This window comes from Eumetopias jubatus, unplaced genomic scaffold, assembly GCF_037043125.1.
Source record: "Eumetopias jubatus isolate StellerSeaLion01/CBP00866 unplaced genomic scaffold, mEumJub1_p1.0 scaffold_5, whole genome shotgun sequence".
In the NCBI taxonomy this organism is placed as follows: domain Eukaryota; kingdom Metazoa; phylum Chordata; class Mammalia; order Carnivora; family Otariidae; genus Eumetopias; species Eumetopias jubatus.
In genome coordinates, this window is record NW_028274811.1 from 151,010,754 (window position 1) to 151,026,156 (window position 15,403).

The following is a 15,403-nucleotide window of genomic DNA, read 5'->3' on the forward strand; positions in this document are numbered from 1 at the left end:
ACCTATTTAACTCCCAAATAAAGGCCTTATACTCTAGAATAGATGGTTTCAAAGCCCTTAGGCACAAAATTAAATAGACCAAGGAAATAATAGATTCAAACATATACATTGACATAACTGATGGATCTGACAGTCTTTCACATCAGTTTTTCTATATTTCTTTCAAAAGTCTTAGAGGTAAATTGAATACTTTTTGATTGTTGAGTAAGGCTTTAGAAACCAAGATTGTGCCGTATATTAAATTTTAATGGCCCATTTCATTAGAACAGTATATGTCTATTGCTTCTAGCTCACTGCCCCCCACCAACTGAGACTCTGCATTGGCTGAATCAGGGCGACCTCTGTTATGAGTGTCCTCATAGCAGGTGCCCCCTGACTTCACACTCTCACACTGAAGAATACGTCCCAACGAATGACATAAACCTTCACAAGCATACATCTAAGTGTTTTTTAATTATCTGTGTCACAAAATTATGATAACTTGAGTCTATGGAAATATGCCCCTTGTACAAAACTTTTCATAGAGTGTGTGTTTCTTAAGGACCCTCTTTTTGGTCCATCATATGAAACACCAGACTGTCTTAAAATGGTACTGATGTGTTTAACTGACTCCTCCTGGTGAGAAGCATTTGTAGTTAAGACATGCTGCACCCCTGTTCTTTCCCGTTGAAACAGAGCATAAAAAAGAGAGCAAAGAGAAGTCATTATATTAGAATCAGGGAAGTAGCCTTATGGTACCTTAAATAGCTTGATTAGAATCGTTTAGAATCTGCTTCCAGGTGGGTTTTCCTTTTGTGCTGGTACAAAGTTAGAAAGACTGTTAGAAACAGCATTCCTGTTAACATGCCTGTCACAATAGTCTTGTCAGGTTTCAGTGGAAATGCACAGATTATCGGAGCGAGTGCTCTAAGATCACCCAGATGGGCCCCTCCTGCCCCGCTCTGGGTGGATGATAATCAAAGCAAGGAGTGGGGCGAGGTGGGAGGCACCCGTGATTTGTCCAGGAAGTCCCCGAGATAATCTCTCTGAACATTCTGAGGGTCAAGCACAGCCTTCAGCACCTTCACATACAACATGGCCTTGGAGGGGATATTGGAATAACAAAAGGAGATTAGCAGCAAAATTAGTGACATCTGAACACATTCTGGAATTTAATTCAAAGTAGTGGATCCCGGTCGGTTCCCCAGTTGTGACAAATGTTCCCTGATGAAATGGAAAGTTAAAAATGGGGGACACTGAGTGCATGGTATGTGGGGACTCTCTATAACATCTTCACAACTTTTCTGTAAATCTAAAGCTATTCTAAAAGAAAGAGTTTACTCAAGAAAACAACCCTAGGAAGTTTCCATGGTATAGAAAATCCCACAGAGAATACCACACTGTTCAGGCTGTCACACAGGGAGATGGTGAGACTGTGCAACACTGTCTAAAATCCTCTCCCAGGCATCAAATAAATAAAAACCTAATTACGGTTATAAATTATGCTGGAACCTCCACTGAAACATCTAGCCTATCAAAAAACAGGAGCAACAAAAGTCAGTCTTGTCCACCATGAAAAACACTGTCTATACAACACTGAGGAGCAAAAAATGGTAATATCCGTAAACTCAGAAATGTAAATGGGCATTCGCTAAATATTCAAGTTCAGTCTTGACAAAGCCACCTACTGGTTTAGTTATTAGGGTCTATAAATTTGATTGCACTTGAGAAGTAAGTAACCCGTTTAGAATCCCCCACAGTAGAATTTCGTTAAGGATCAATGGCCGTGTAGATAGTGCTTTATCTTGAAGAGGTCCTTGCTCCTCCTCCAGGCTTTATCTGTTCCATGAAGAAGAATCATTTTACTGATAAGAAATGCCAGAAGACTAGTGTGTTCCTTCATTAGACAGGTGTTTATCACAAACCTACTATATATAAGGAAATATGACCACTGGGAATGCAGAGATTAATAAGAAGCCTCCTATCCCTGTGGACCAATTAGACCGGTGTGCAAAGGAGACAAAGAACGTGACAAATCTCAGGACAGCAGAAGACCCAAGATGTGCTATTAGGACACATTCACAGATGAGTTACCTCCATGCCAAGAAAACACACCAGTGTCCACGTCATGAGAAACAGTACACCATTCTGATTTGAAATAAAACAATTCAGGCTGTAGACATGGGCTAAATCTCAATTTTTCCTCATGTTAGAAAAGACCGTAGTTGTCTTTTTCAGCATATTGTCAAAACAACAACAACAACAGCAGCAACAACAACAACAAAACAAGGCAAGCTGGCTGTCACGAAGCATGTTGAGTCCCTCGAATGAATGAAATGGTAAAACTTGAAGCCAGTGTTTCTCTTGGGCGATAGTTTTTATAATATGCATTTCACACTAAGGACTAGACTTAAAAATGAAGATTTTGAAAATAATAAGAGCTAGAGGAGGGCTGTGTCATACATGAAACGTTATTATTATTATTATTATGCTGTTTGGTTGTCTAAAGCCTGGGGTGATCATAATATCCTTTAAATGTCTGATGTGGGGTTTTAAGAGCTTCTGGTAGAAGGCATCGATCCAACCAAGAAATTTTCATAATGAAGTTGCTCCCCAGCCTGGGATTTCTGACGCCGGCCAGTCAGCTTACGGGCAAGAATGTCACCCGCGTCAGCCACAGCTTCTCTCCTTCTTTTCTTTCCATTCTGGTGGTATTTTTTGCTGAACCTAAACTGATAATAATGATCTACTTACACAGCCTGTTCTGTATATCTGTCATATTAAAGTCTAGGCTGTTTGTTTATCATACTGTGATCTATAGCTTTCTATTAATTTAATTATACTAAAAGATCTTAAAAGCCTTAGGCTAAGTAACATGTCAATTAGAAATGAGTTTAACTTGAAATAAATATACATTTAATACTTGTAATTTATTGCTTTAAATACAAACAAAGCCCTTACTATGACACAATCTATTATTAATTGCTCCAATGTCCGAAGTCCAATTAAGTCAATCCATTTATATTTTCTTCAGAGAAAGTCAATGTTCATTTCTCATAGGAAGTACTGGATGCCTACATTTTCCTTTCTCATAAACCAGTAATGCCGCAAAGCACTTTTGTGCGTAATGAGCTCAGTCCCGGGTGAAGGAAGAAGAGGAGCGTAGAGGGGGAGATAGATAGAGCCAGGGCTCATAGCTTTCAAAAAACGTAACACCCAGACCAATGTAGGGCTCACATAAGTGTTTTTAAATAAAATATGATTAGACCCTATTACAGACTAATTAACTGTCCTTTTACAAATGCTCTTAACTTGCAGTAAATGCGGTTCAGGTATATATCTCAAACTACAATACTAGTATGTTCTCAATAATTACATGTGGCCTAGAAACAGCTCGACTGCTGGCTTTTCTTCAGCATGCGTATGAAAAGTCACACACAAAAACGCCAGTCTCTGTGTTGAGAAAAGATAGTTAATGCCCGGGGTCACGTTTTACAGTGAAAGTTATAAATCCCTGAGAAATAATATTTATAGTGGAAACCTTGACACAGTATTTTATGCACTCATGCTATCCACAAAAGAGAGAATTTAGGAGTTTAAAAATTTGAATGTGTGAAACTATAAACAAATATATTCAAAATCGCTTTCAATGTTTTCTATGTTACCCTGAGCACCCCCTGCCCCAGCACAGCAGAGAACTCTTCATCCCTTGTTTGTGATGTTCAAATGAAAATTGCCATCTAAGTGTGGTTTATTTATCTCACATATTTCTCCTGAAAGTGATTCTGCTTTTCTATCAAATAATCCAAGTGTTAGCTATGCTTTGCAACGTGATGGGTACCAGGTTTCTCTAAAATCTCAGAGCTCAACAGAACCTCTGTTCTATGGGACCTAAATTGGATTTTAGTTTGTATATGAGAGGCATCCAAAGTACTCTTGCAGCAAATCGCCGTAGTTTCCAGGAGCGCAGGCTCTGGGGTGTGCTAGTCCTTAATCAAAGACTCTAACATTCATCTGGAAATGATGCAGCCATAACCTCTCATAGTGCGGTGTGAGGCATGATGGAGACAGCCATGTTCGTGGCTGTCGTTCGTGCCACAACGAAAATAAGCACTCAACACCCCGCAGATCTCATTAGTCTAAACAAGTATTCACATCTTACTGGTATTAGGACACCCCAAAGGTGGTATATGCAGGTTTACCAGGTTACAGATGGGCTCAGATGTGCAGCTTTTGCAGGTCCTAATCTGAGGTTCCTGTTCGATTTACTGTCTCAGATCTAAATCGGGAAAGAAGAAAGAGTCCATCAGGGTATCAGGATGGAAGACAATTCCTATCCTCCCCAGGACAATGTTCCACCTGCTTAAGTATTAATTTAATGTCTCCAACTACAACCTAGATGATAAACTCTTTTTTTAAAAAAAAAAAATCCCCAAATTGGGAAAACATCTCAGAGCATGGACAAAACCTCAGTGATTTAAGCCGAGATTCAATAAAAAGGCAGAAGCAACATTTTGTTTCCTGGGCTCTCAGAACCTGAACAGAAATATCTTGGATGTTCATATTTTACCAGTGAGAGAAGGCTCAGGTCTTTCTGTCAGCATGTGATGATGCCTGGATTGTCTTAATGATGTCTGGATTTTACAACTTAATGACATCTGCATTAACCCATTTCACATATCTGATTGATATATACATACTAAAAAATAGTCACTTCCAGAAGTTTCTATATTACATGCTGATTATAAGATGTGTGTTTTGATAGCAATATTTCATGCACATGAAATATCTGAATTTTAAATCTCAACGGAAAGATATTTCTTGCATTCAACATTGTGTTGGATTTTATTAATTTTTGTGTTTCATGTGCATGGAGGCAACTGTATTTCTCTCCTGAGGAGGAGAAAGAAGCTATTCTTATGCATGTGGACCGTGGACTAAACAGGATGGGTTCTCAGAGTCCTCCTTCCATGGATTCTGCAGGAAAGCCTATCTGTGTGTCTGACATTAGCTGTTTAACGTAATAGATCTATAAAGAAATAGATCAATTGCTTTGGAATGTGTGCTAATGTATGTATTTCATTATTGAGGAAGTTACCATACCACTGAAAGGGCAAAAAAAATCCCAAAATGGGGTTTTAATATTGCTAGGACATAGATACACGGTAGGGAAAACCAGGTTGCTCATTGACTAATTATATACTTACTGAGAGTCTGCATTCTCTAATGTGTAGGAATATGGCCATGCTTATAAAAATTAGATTATATAAAATTTATACACAAATAAAGTATAGGCAACGTGTATAAAATATAATAAAAATAATAAATTTCAAAATGTTACATTTAAATGTCTAATTAATTTTAAAGTGTTTCAATTTGGTTATTAATTTAATGAGGCTAGAAGTTTATTATTCAATAAACTCTTTTACTATTAGAACAACATCTTGCCTAGAAACAAACGTTACAAGTGGAATAGTGTGGTTATAATGAGCCATTACCTGCATATTCATATTTATCTACACTGAGAGTTATATGTCCCCTTATAATACGCCTGAGAACCAACCCCAAGAAATAACCACGTGACAGCTTCCTGTTCAACCCTCCCAAGAACACTGAGAATGTAGCTCATCCTTCCCAGGTACCCAACTGGGGAGAGAGATGATTAATTCAAAGCATGCTGGCCTTGGGATGGAGCTGAGATTTGAATCTGATCTCTCTGACCACAAAGCCCGAGTGTTAGCTACTGGGCTTGTCTGCCTCTACGTCTGAATGGACATGGTCTTTAACCACAATGGGTACTGGCCCAAACATCAGGGTACACACACACACACACACACACACACACACACACACACACACACACGTGTGCGCACATGGCAATCTACACTTGCGATGTTTTCCTTTTTTTTCTGCCTTTGCTTCTAATGTTTAAAGTCCAGTCTTATGTTAAAAGGCTATAAATGTTTATTTAACTTGTCAGATCCAACCTTATCTAAATTGTGATTTTCAAATTCTGCCTGATAGTGAAAATCACAGGTGTTTTGTTATTTGGGTATAAAAACACACTCTCATAAAATGACCTGCAGTAATTTATGAAACTATTATATCTACCCATTGATAGCCTCTTTGAATTTGTTTATAAATCTCCCCCACCCCGAAAGAGCCACATAATTACATCTGCATCTATGAATGCACCTTTTATTTTTCTCTCTGTGAATTAGATATGGTACGGTGTGTATGAGATGAATGCAAACCTGGGCTAGTCTATATCAGAGAAATGGAATTGAGCAAGGAGACAGGGAAGTCAGGGAGCCTGACTGCCCGATAAAATATTCACAAAGGAAAGCCCACAGCCACAAATAATTGAATTAAGCAAGAGTGATGCCGACAGGGGCATTGCCTGGGGATTAATGGTCATCTGGGGGAGTTGATCGTCTAGTGTGACCATCAATCCCCCGGAAAATGCCCTATACCAAGGTCATTGTGGCTGTAAGAACCCTTTTTTTTTTTTTTGCCATAGAGGTTTTAAGAAATCCTTCATTTTACTTGATTTCCTGCATTATCATCCTTCCTTCAGGTGGCTGTGCGAGGGATGATTTTGAACGGTGATATTTCTGAATCATTGATCTCCAAGGCAACCACCAACCAAACACGTTTTTCTAGTGTGGAATGGTTTATCCAGGCTGAGTAATATTTCAGAGTTTTTTGAACCATGAAAATTTAGTAAAGGCTTAAATAAAATCTGTGCTTTGTCTTAGACCAAAACTCTCTTGCAAAAGACCTTATAAATCATATATTCTTAGTTTTCATCAGCATTCATAATGGAATAAAGATACAAATCACAATGATTAGGAAGACTGTGGAGGAAATTGATTTGGAATATGTGAATTTAGCTCTCATTTGCAGTAACACCAAAATTTATAGTATAAATGACATGATAAGATGTGGTCAATTAGGGACATAATGAAATCTGTCTATATTACCCCTCAAAAATACTTATGAATAAAAGTATGTAATGGCTTTTTAAAACTGAACTTTGTGTAATTGAATTATTCTAAATTATTACTTACCAAGACAAATGTATTATCTGTGAGCAACATGTGTGTTATTTATGCACTTGCAAACAAATAATGGGATAAAAAGAACATTATAAAAAAAGTGAGGATGGGGGCACCTGGGTGGCTCAGTCATTAAGCTTCTGCCTTCAGCTAAGGTCATGATCCCAGCGTCCTGGGATCGAGCCCCGCATCGGGCTCCCTGCTCAGTGGGAAGCCTGCTTCTCCCTCTCCCACTCCCCCTGCTTGTGCTCCCTCTCTCGCTGTGTCTCTCTCTGTCAAATAAATAAAATATTTTTAAAAAGTGAGGATAAAAAATAAATTGTTGCTGGTAAAATTAGGTCAGAGTTTAGACTTTGATAGATGGGGTTATATTTTTTTTATTTGGAATTTTCATTTGAATTATTGTGTTCTAAAACTTTATACGTTGGGCACATTTTATATGCCCTCTCCAATTTTCTTGGCCTCAAAAGTCCACTCAGTCCTCCATGCTTTCCCAACTATGCCCATCGGTGTGGGGCTGATAGCATTGACAGCACACTGAGCCTCTAGCTCGCCTTCTGGGTGACTGCCAAAGACACCAGATGAGGCCGCCCAGGAGTGTGGAAGAGTTAGCTCCCAATGGAGCAAACACTGAACAAGGGGATTCCTGAGGAAGAGGCAGCAAACTAGATCAAGTCCTCTCCATTCCTCCCTCCAAGATACTGGTCTGCGAACAGGCTGTTTTTGTCCAAGGTGTTGACCCCTACTCAGCATCTCCTGGTGTCCCCATCCCTCCTTCCACACCTCACTTCCCTCTGACCCCAATCACACATCCTGCTGACTATAATTCTTAGTCAAGCGGTGGTGCTCATGTCTCTTCCCTACAGATCCCAGGATGAGACAGTTTATATTCAATTATGCAAACTGAAAGCAACATGGTGCCAACGCCATCTACATGTGCCTAGTTTTGACGTATGGGCTATTGTTTTTCCAATCAGTTGATACTTTATTTGTTCACAGAGTTACTAATTTTCCTTATTCATACTCTATTTATATCCAGATATTAGGCAAAGCTGAGAATGTGTTTATTTGGCTGATTAAATTATAATTGGCACGTTGCGTGTTCAATTTATTGCTCTGTAATTTTTATCTCCATTAGTTTTCAATACCTTAGGTGATATGGGGCTGAATTCTTTCTGTCCATATTTATCTCTGCTCCTGTCTTCTCTGGCTTCTACAGCTTTCTGGATGAAACGGTGTTGCACACACTCTGCTAGTGGATTTTCTAATACCGTTCTCCTTCTCATACTTTAACAGAATCAGATTTAATTAATAATGGCACTGTGTCTTGGCAGCATATGCTCCATCCTGGACTCACTTGCAGGTGGAGGGACCCAATGAGTTACCAGCGAAGTTGCTGGGGTGTTGGCTGGTGAACCTCCACTTTCCCCACTGACCTTGACCTCCACCGTCCAATCCTCCTCTATGTTCTGTGCCTCAGGAGCTGACATGTGGGGGAGTTCACCATCCATCAGTTTTTGGTGTTGGTCAATGGGGAGCTCAGGAAGATGAGAAAGATAGAGAAAGAGAGAGACAGAGAGACAGAGCCAGAGAGGAGGACTAGAATAGAGCCTAGTGAGTAAGGAGCTTTATTTCCCTGGCTCCACCTTTGAGCTGAAGGTCCCAGTTCTTGTCCAACAAACAACCCTTGCATTTACTCCTCTCTGTTTCCAAGACTCCATAATCCCCAGTTGGCCATTTTACTCTCAGGGAAGATCTAGATTAAAGTCTGACAGACATGCCAACCCCTTAAAGATGTGGATGAGTCACTATGAAGACCTATCCAAGTCCAACAATATCATCTCTTCACATTTGGAAATCATTATTTCTTCTTATTTTATCACTCTTTTTTAAGATGTCATTAAAAATCAAGCCATTTCATATGTTCATCACTTCAACTTTCATCTTCTAAACTATGGTTACTCAGCATGTTTTCTAAAAAGCACACTGTTTTTCAAACTTCCCCTGGGAAGTAAAGACCATCTATTTCCGGGTGGAGTGATGCCTGATGTGTATTTCTCATATCCTTGTGGCCCTGGTGCTCAGCCTTCAGAAGACGCTTATCTGATCATATCTGATTTAGGTTGCCCCTTTAAAGTTAATTTAAGGCATCACACTGTTTTGGTTTGTCTGTTTGTTTTTTTAATGTAGCTTTCTTTGGCAGAACTCCGCCTGTTTCCATGAAGACTCTGCAAGTACCCTGGTCTGTTGAGGTCACTTCAGGAGTCTTTAAAGGGAAAGGATGGGATGCTCTGCCCATCTCACAATAAGTTATTTTCTTCTACTATTTTTAAAAGGCAAATTGGAGCTGGATAGTAGCATCATATTCAGGAATCTACACATAGGCTCTCTGTCTGAGAGTATTGAACTCAAAAAGTCTTCAACATGAGGGCAAGTTTGTAGAACATGGATAATACCACACGATGAGTAACAGTGAACGCTCCTCCCCCCCAGAATTCACTAAATTTTTTGCCATATTAATCTAGATTTATCTATGGAAATATAATTTCACATTAAAAACTGATAATCAAAATTGGCTATGCCCAAATTTCCATATATCCCCCATCTACAACCAGCCTATTCTTTTCTTTGAACAATAATAAAAATACATATGTGAAATTAAAATCAGGAATGAGAACCCCAGGTTAAAGACAACAGGCGCTTCCACTTACCAGATATGGAAGGACAAAGCACTCTCATTTTGTCCTGTGTCTTCAGGAAGGTCCCTAAACAATGCCTACTTCAGTTCTGTGGCCTGGATCATGTCATCTCTGAAAATCATAATAATTACGTAAAAACCAACATTGTTCCGTTTCTTTGCTAGCATGCTCTACCTATATCAGTGTTAACAAAATACTATTCTGCAAAATACCGCTAATCTCTGAGCAAGTTTCCTACTAGTAAGTACTCTTATATAAAATTTGCTTATTTAAAAGAACACCATCCAGGGTGTTCTAATTTATCACATTAGATTCACATGCTAACGATTGTCAACTTGTACTAAAAGATACTGTGGGAGTATATTATGGAAGCATGTTTTGCAAGGATTTCAACATCCATGCCATCGGGTACACTCATTTCTTTTTTTAACTTGTAAAATAATAAAGCTATTGTAAACCTCCTCCATTTAACCATCCGTCTTGGCATAATCTTTAGCTGCCAAAGATCCTTTAAAGGATGAACAGCTACATGTTAAAGAGTGTTGGAATCTTAGTTCCTTTTTTGCTTTCTCGGGAGCAGTGGGCTAGTCACTTCTCTACTTGCCCGCGCTGAATCTTGTCAAAGAAAATGACAAGGAAAACAAAGCAAAGCAAATAGCAAACGGACAATTGAAATGTGGACGTTGTAAGGGAGGAGGTGTTGACACAGCTGGAGTATAAGGGGTGGCTATTCATGTGAGTATAAAAAGTTAAGCACTACAGAAATCTTTTGCAGAGCTCTTGGTGGGGTACTTACTGGGTATATGAATTATTCTTTTAAAAAAGAGAGATCTGGGAAAAAAAACTTGTCCTCTGGACCAGTGCATGTCATGTCATGTGTAAAACCATGTTAAGCAATTGTGGTGCAAGACCAAGTTAACACAGAAGCTGTCCCTGAGGGGTTAACACACCTTTGGCCCAGATGTGCATTCAGTCTTTGGCCAACAGAGTTGCGGAAAGGTCTTCTTCCAACACCGAGGTCAGGACTTTGTCCACTTTCTCAGAATGTAGGGGGCTGTTCATGCTGAGCCTGTGTCTGAACATGGACCAGGTCACCGAACTGGGTTTACCCATCCCCACTGAGTCCACGCTTGCAGTCAGTCTCCTCCCCCTGACTGGATCCCCTCTCCGTCCTCTCCTCCACCACCACCCCTATAGTGCCTCCTTTATTCACTTCATTATTTGTAAATTCACCCAACCTCTTATCAATGGCTTTATGAGCCCCCACTGAGCGCCCCCCATGTTCCGGGTGAAGGGGCTACCGGGAAGTTCTGAGCTCTGGTGAACCTTACATTCTAGGGCAGGAGGAAGAAAACAAGGCAATCAAAGCACATCAGTCTGAAGGGAAAGTAGCAAATATTACCATGAAGATGGTTGGCAGAGGGTGGCATGCAGATAGTGACGAGGTAGTTTCCACAGATCAGGAGCCATGAAAGGCCCACTGGGGAAAGGACGTTGTGAGCTGAGATGTAGGTGCAGAGAGGGATGGGGGAAAAGGGGCCCAGTCCACAGGATAGGGTGTGTCTCCTGTGTCCCTGGGAAGAAGACCCAGTCCCTGGGCAACTGGGGCACAATGTGCTGTCGTGGCTCAAGGCCGGGAACGGGTCATGAGCGGTTTCTGTTCTGGGAAGATCATGCATGGAGGGAAAAGGGAAGCCATTTTGGGGGTTTCAAGCAGGGGAATGAATGTGAGTTGTGCTGCAAAGCAATTGTTCAGTTCCTGCAGAGAAGGATGAAGGGGACCAATCACGAAGACACCTCTTAGGAGATTTTGCTGCCACATGAACTGAAACGTGGTCTGCACTTCCTACAAAGTGTTAGCAAACCCCTCTCAACTATCACTCACGAACTTGGAGAAAATGAGTGGAATCTGGACAATGGAGCCTGGCGATTTTTATTTGCTTTTCTTTGTAAAGACATGATAGAAAATATATTCTCAAACTTCTATTGTGTTTTAATAGCTGGCAAAAATGAAAAATGAAAACAAAACAAAACTTTTCTGGATTACTTTCTATTTTATTTTAGAAGAGAATTTGAATTTGGGGCAAAAAACCCCAAAACATGTGTGCCTAAAAATCTCTCCTTGAGGAGAGCTGGAAGACGTGAGAAATAACCATGAGCACCCCAGAGAGAAGATGTCTTGCCAGGTCCTTGCCTTCCTACACCCTGGCAAAAATCTATTCTGATTCTTCAGCTGTTCAGTTGATTTTTCAAGTCACATGATGTTCTTTTTTTGGCTCCTCTCCATTCTCCTGCATGTGTGTTACGCGTGACATGGAAACCCAGAGCTTTCTCAGGGGGTCACCCTTGTGATTTTCGCAGTGTGGTTATGAAAGTGTTGGTGGGGCTGATGGTAACATTTCCTACACTGACTTCAGAGCACATGTGTATTTTCTGAGGGATACGCCTGCTCTTACCTTGTGAAGAGTGTACCCATACCAACCAGAAAATACAGATCTTAACATAGATAGATCTCCTACAATGCCATTTCTTTCTTGAATGCAGTAAAATTCTTGTCTTGAGGTAATCTTCTTCCTTGAATGAATTGGCGAACAGACAGAAGTAACATTAACTCAGGACCAAATGTCCAACAGGTATATCCATGTGGATACATCTGTGAACTCATATTGCAGTTAAGATTCAGAAAAGAGACACACATTCCACTTATATTTGAGAAGACTGTGACATAACCACTATGTTTACATTTTCAAGTAATTGCTTTTTTTTTTTAAACAAATTTAGCCTACGACTCTGCATCTACTTGAGCCAAAAAAAAAGAAAAAATCTTGCTTTTTTAAACTCATCTATTTTCATTGGGCTTAATAAAGAAGAAAAATCTGGCTTTGTCTGCAAAGGAGCTATCTGCCAATTATGTGGCTAACATTTTTTGAAACAATAAAAAAAAAGATAATTCAGGACAGAACTACTTCACTTTGTACTACAAAATCTTTAGTCTATACTATGTTTTTCTTGTTGTTGTTGTTCACTTTCGGTTCTTTTGTTTATTTAATCCTTAATTATTTGCACTAGTTTCTTAACCGTCCAACCATCATGAACTTGTCCTTATGTTGATACTTCCTGCCAACTGTTTCACACATGGAGAGTATTATTAGGAATGATACTCTAAATTTAATGCACAACTACAACTGTTTTGCTTTCATTATGTGTGGTAATATCCATAAATAGATGCTTCATTGTTGGCACTTACTGGTTTACTCTCCCCATGTGCATTGCCTAATTATGGCTCTCACTTGAATAATTTGGCAAATGCTTGTATAGCATCTTCAATTAAAAATAAATAAGGTAGAAGAATGTTCTTTCTGTACTCTTCAGCCTTAAAAAAATGAATGTTATCCTTTAGATCTATTAAAGGAACTGTTCCAAATCTTCTCCTTCCAACGTAATTTTTCTCAGGGCAAATTAAAAATGTGTGGTATCTAATCCAAATAAATGTTATGCCTTTCAACCCCCACACTTCCTATTGCATAAACTTCCCAAACAATCGTTTCATACAGTCTTACTAAGCACGCAGACCCAGAGAACCCCACCTCCGTTCCTGGGCTGCACCTTGCAGGGCTGAGCAGTGGTCACTCGTGGTGTCTTCAGAACTCTCAGTTGGGAGCACAGGTCCCCTGACTTATGACCCCTCATGGGCCCAGTTGTCTGGGGCTTGAGAATAGACAGAAACTAACCCAACTCTTTTCTAAGATGGCATTTGAAAACACGATCCCGTATGCCCACCGTGTCTCAGTCCATTTGGTGATACGTTCCAGAGTGGCGATATCGAGGTCATCTTCAATGTTAATTAGAAATGTGCTTCATGAAGTATTATTATTTTTGACAGACTCAGGATTTCACTGATGTTTGTCTTTAATAGAAGGGCAATAAAAGGGCTATGGTCCTAAAATTTTACAATGTGACATCGTATGGAAACTTTGAACATTAATAAGCAATAGAATCTAAGTGTCCTAAATTCTGCAGTCAGAAAAATAAAATGAGCGATGGTGCTTTTTTGTTTTACCTGAAAACAAAGCAAAACAAAATGTATGAGAAAGTGGGAGAGAGTAGAATGGAAGAAGAGTTCTGTCCTTTTCTCTGTGAAATGAAATATTCTGGGCACATATAACCTTTTGTTCATTTTTATAATCATGTCCCTCATGTTGCACTGGGAGTGCTGGTGTTAACGATAGAAAGATCAAAAGGTTCTCTGAATCTGACTCATAGGAGCCAGAGAGCCCATCCACACGTAATGTTTCCATAATTCCCTCCACAGCACTGTACTCCTCAGAAAAGCAGCTTTTACCACCTGGCTGCAGTCAAAAGTTCAAGGTGATTAATTCACTTACTACATGGAGAATTGATCTGCATTTTGGCGTGTCCTATTGTGAAGGAGCAGAGGTCCTATGATCACGGCAGGCCAGGACCTTCGGAGGCAGGCCTAGAATATTGATCCACCTCGCGGGCGAATTCACTTGCCGCGGACTCAAAGGGTCGCGGGGCCAAACTCCCAGGAAGCTCGCCTCTCAGGGCACAGGGGGGACGCACAGAGTTTCCTGGAGTATGTGCAGGACACGGAATTCCAGAAATCACATTTCTGCGGAACCATCAACTTAAAAACCAGTTTCACTTTATCAAAGTAAGTAAAATTGGGCCTATGAAACTATGGCCCAAGGAATGCAGCAGAGAACAAGGATCGGAGGAGGTGAAGCAAACAAGTCAAATTTCGTTACGCTGTCTTTGAAAACCATTTTTTCTTTGTTACTGCTTTGTGAGATTATGGTTTGTCTCAACACTTTAACTCAAGGTAAAAGATGCCCTCAGTCACGAATGCTGACTTCTTAGCCGCCATACGAACGATGCACACCTTGCGCCACACAATTGTGAGGAATGTCTTCCAAGTGTGCTTCTCAACAGAGTCACTGATTCTAGTTTCTAAACTCAAGGTATCTCAAATTTTAAGCTAGGTAGTTCTAAGCAAAACTTCAAAGTACTTTTTAGATCGAGAGGTTTCAGAAGCACGTAAAGAGACAGCGAGGCATTTAGGTCTGAGTGGGGAAGACCTAGTTGCCGGGGCCATCTGCTCTCGGATTTGCTCTTGGGTTTAAAGACTTAGAAATAAAACATGTGGCTTGTTTGGGCCTAGCTGCATACGGTGGACACTTAAGTATGTACCAGTTGCTGCTAGTAGTGACACCAGCGTGCCTAAATGCTATGTCCTCTCTCTTCTGTCCCTATACCTTGAATTCAAGAGGAAGCCCATTAGTGAAAATCAGAGCTGACATGCGTTGAACATCTGTGTGTCAGGCAATGGCCCAAACGCTTCAGATATATTGTTTCAAATTAATTCTCACACCAAACAGATGAAGTAATTACTATCTTTATTACGAATTGGGAGGTTAGAAAATTGAGTGGGGAGCCCGACTAATTTGCACAGAAAATATGCATCAGAGACAGGGTTTGAAGGCAAGGAAATGGGCTCCAGAATTTGCATTCTTTGTAACTGCATTACCCTATGATGTTCAGAAAATCATCTAAGGCTGAATTAGATTTTTAAAATTAAATTTTAAATAGATAATATATTGGCTTGATTTTTTTAAAAAAGGTATGATATTTATTAGTATGTTATTA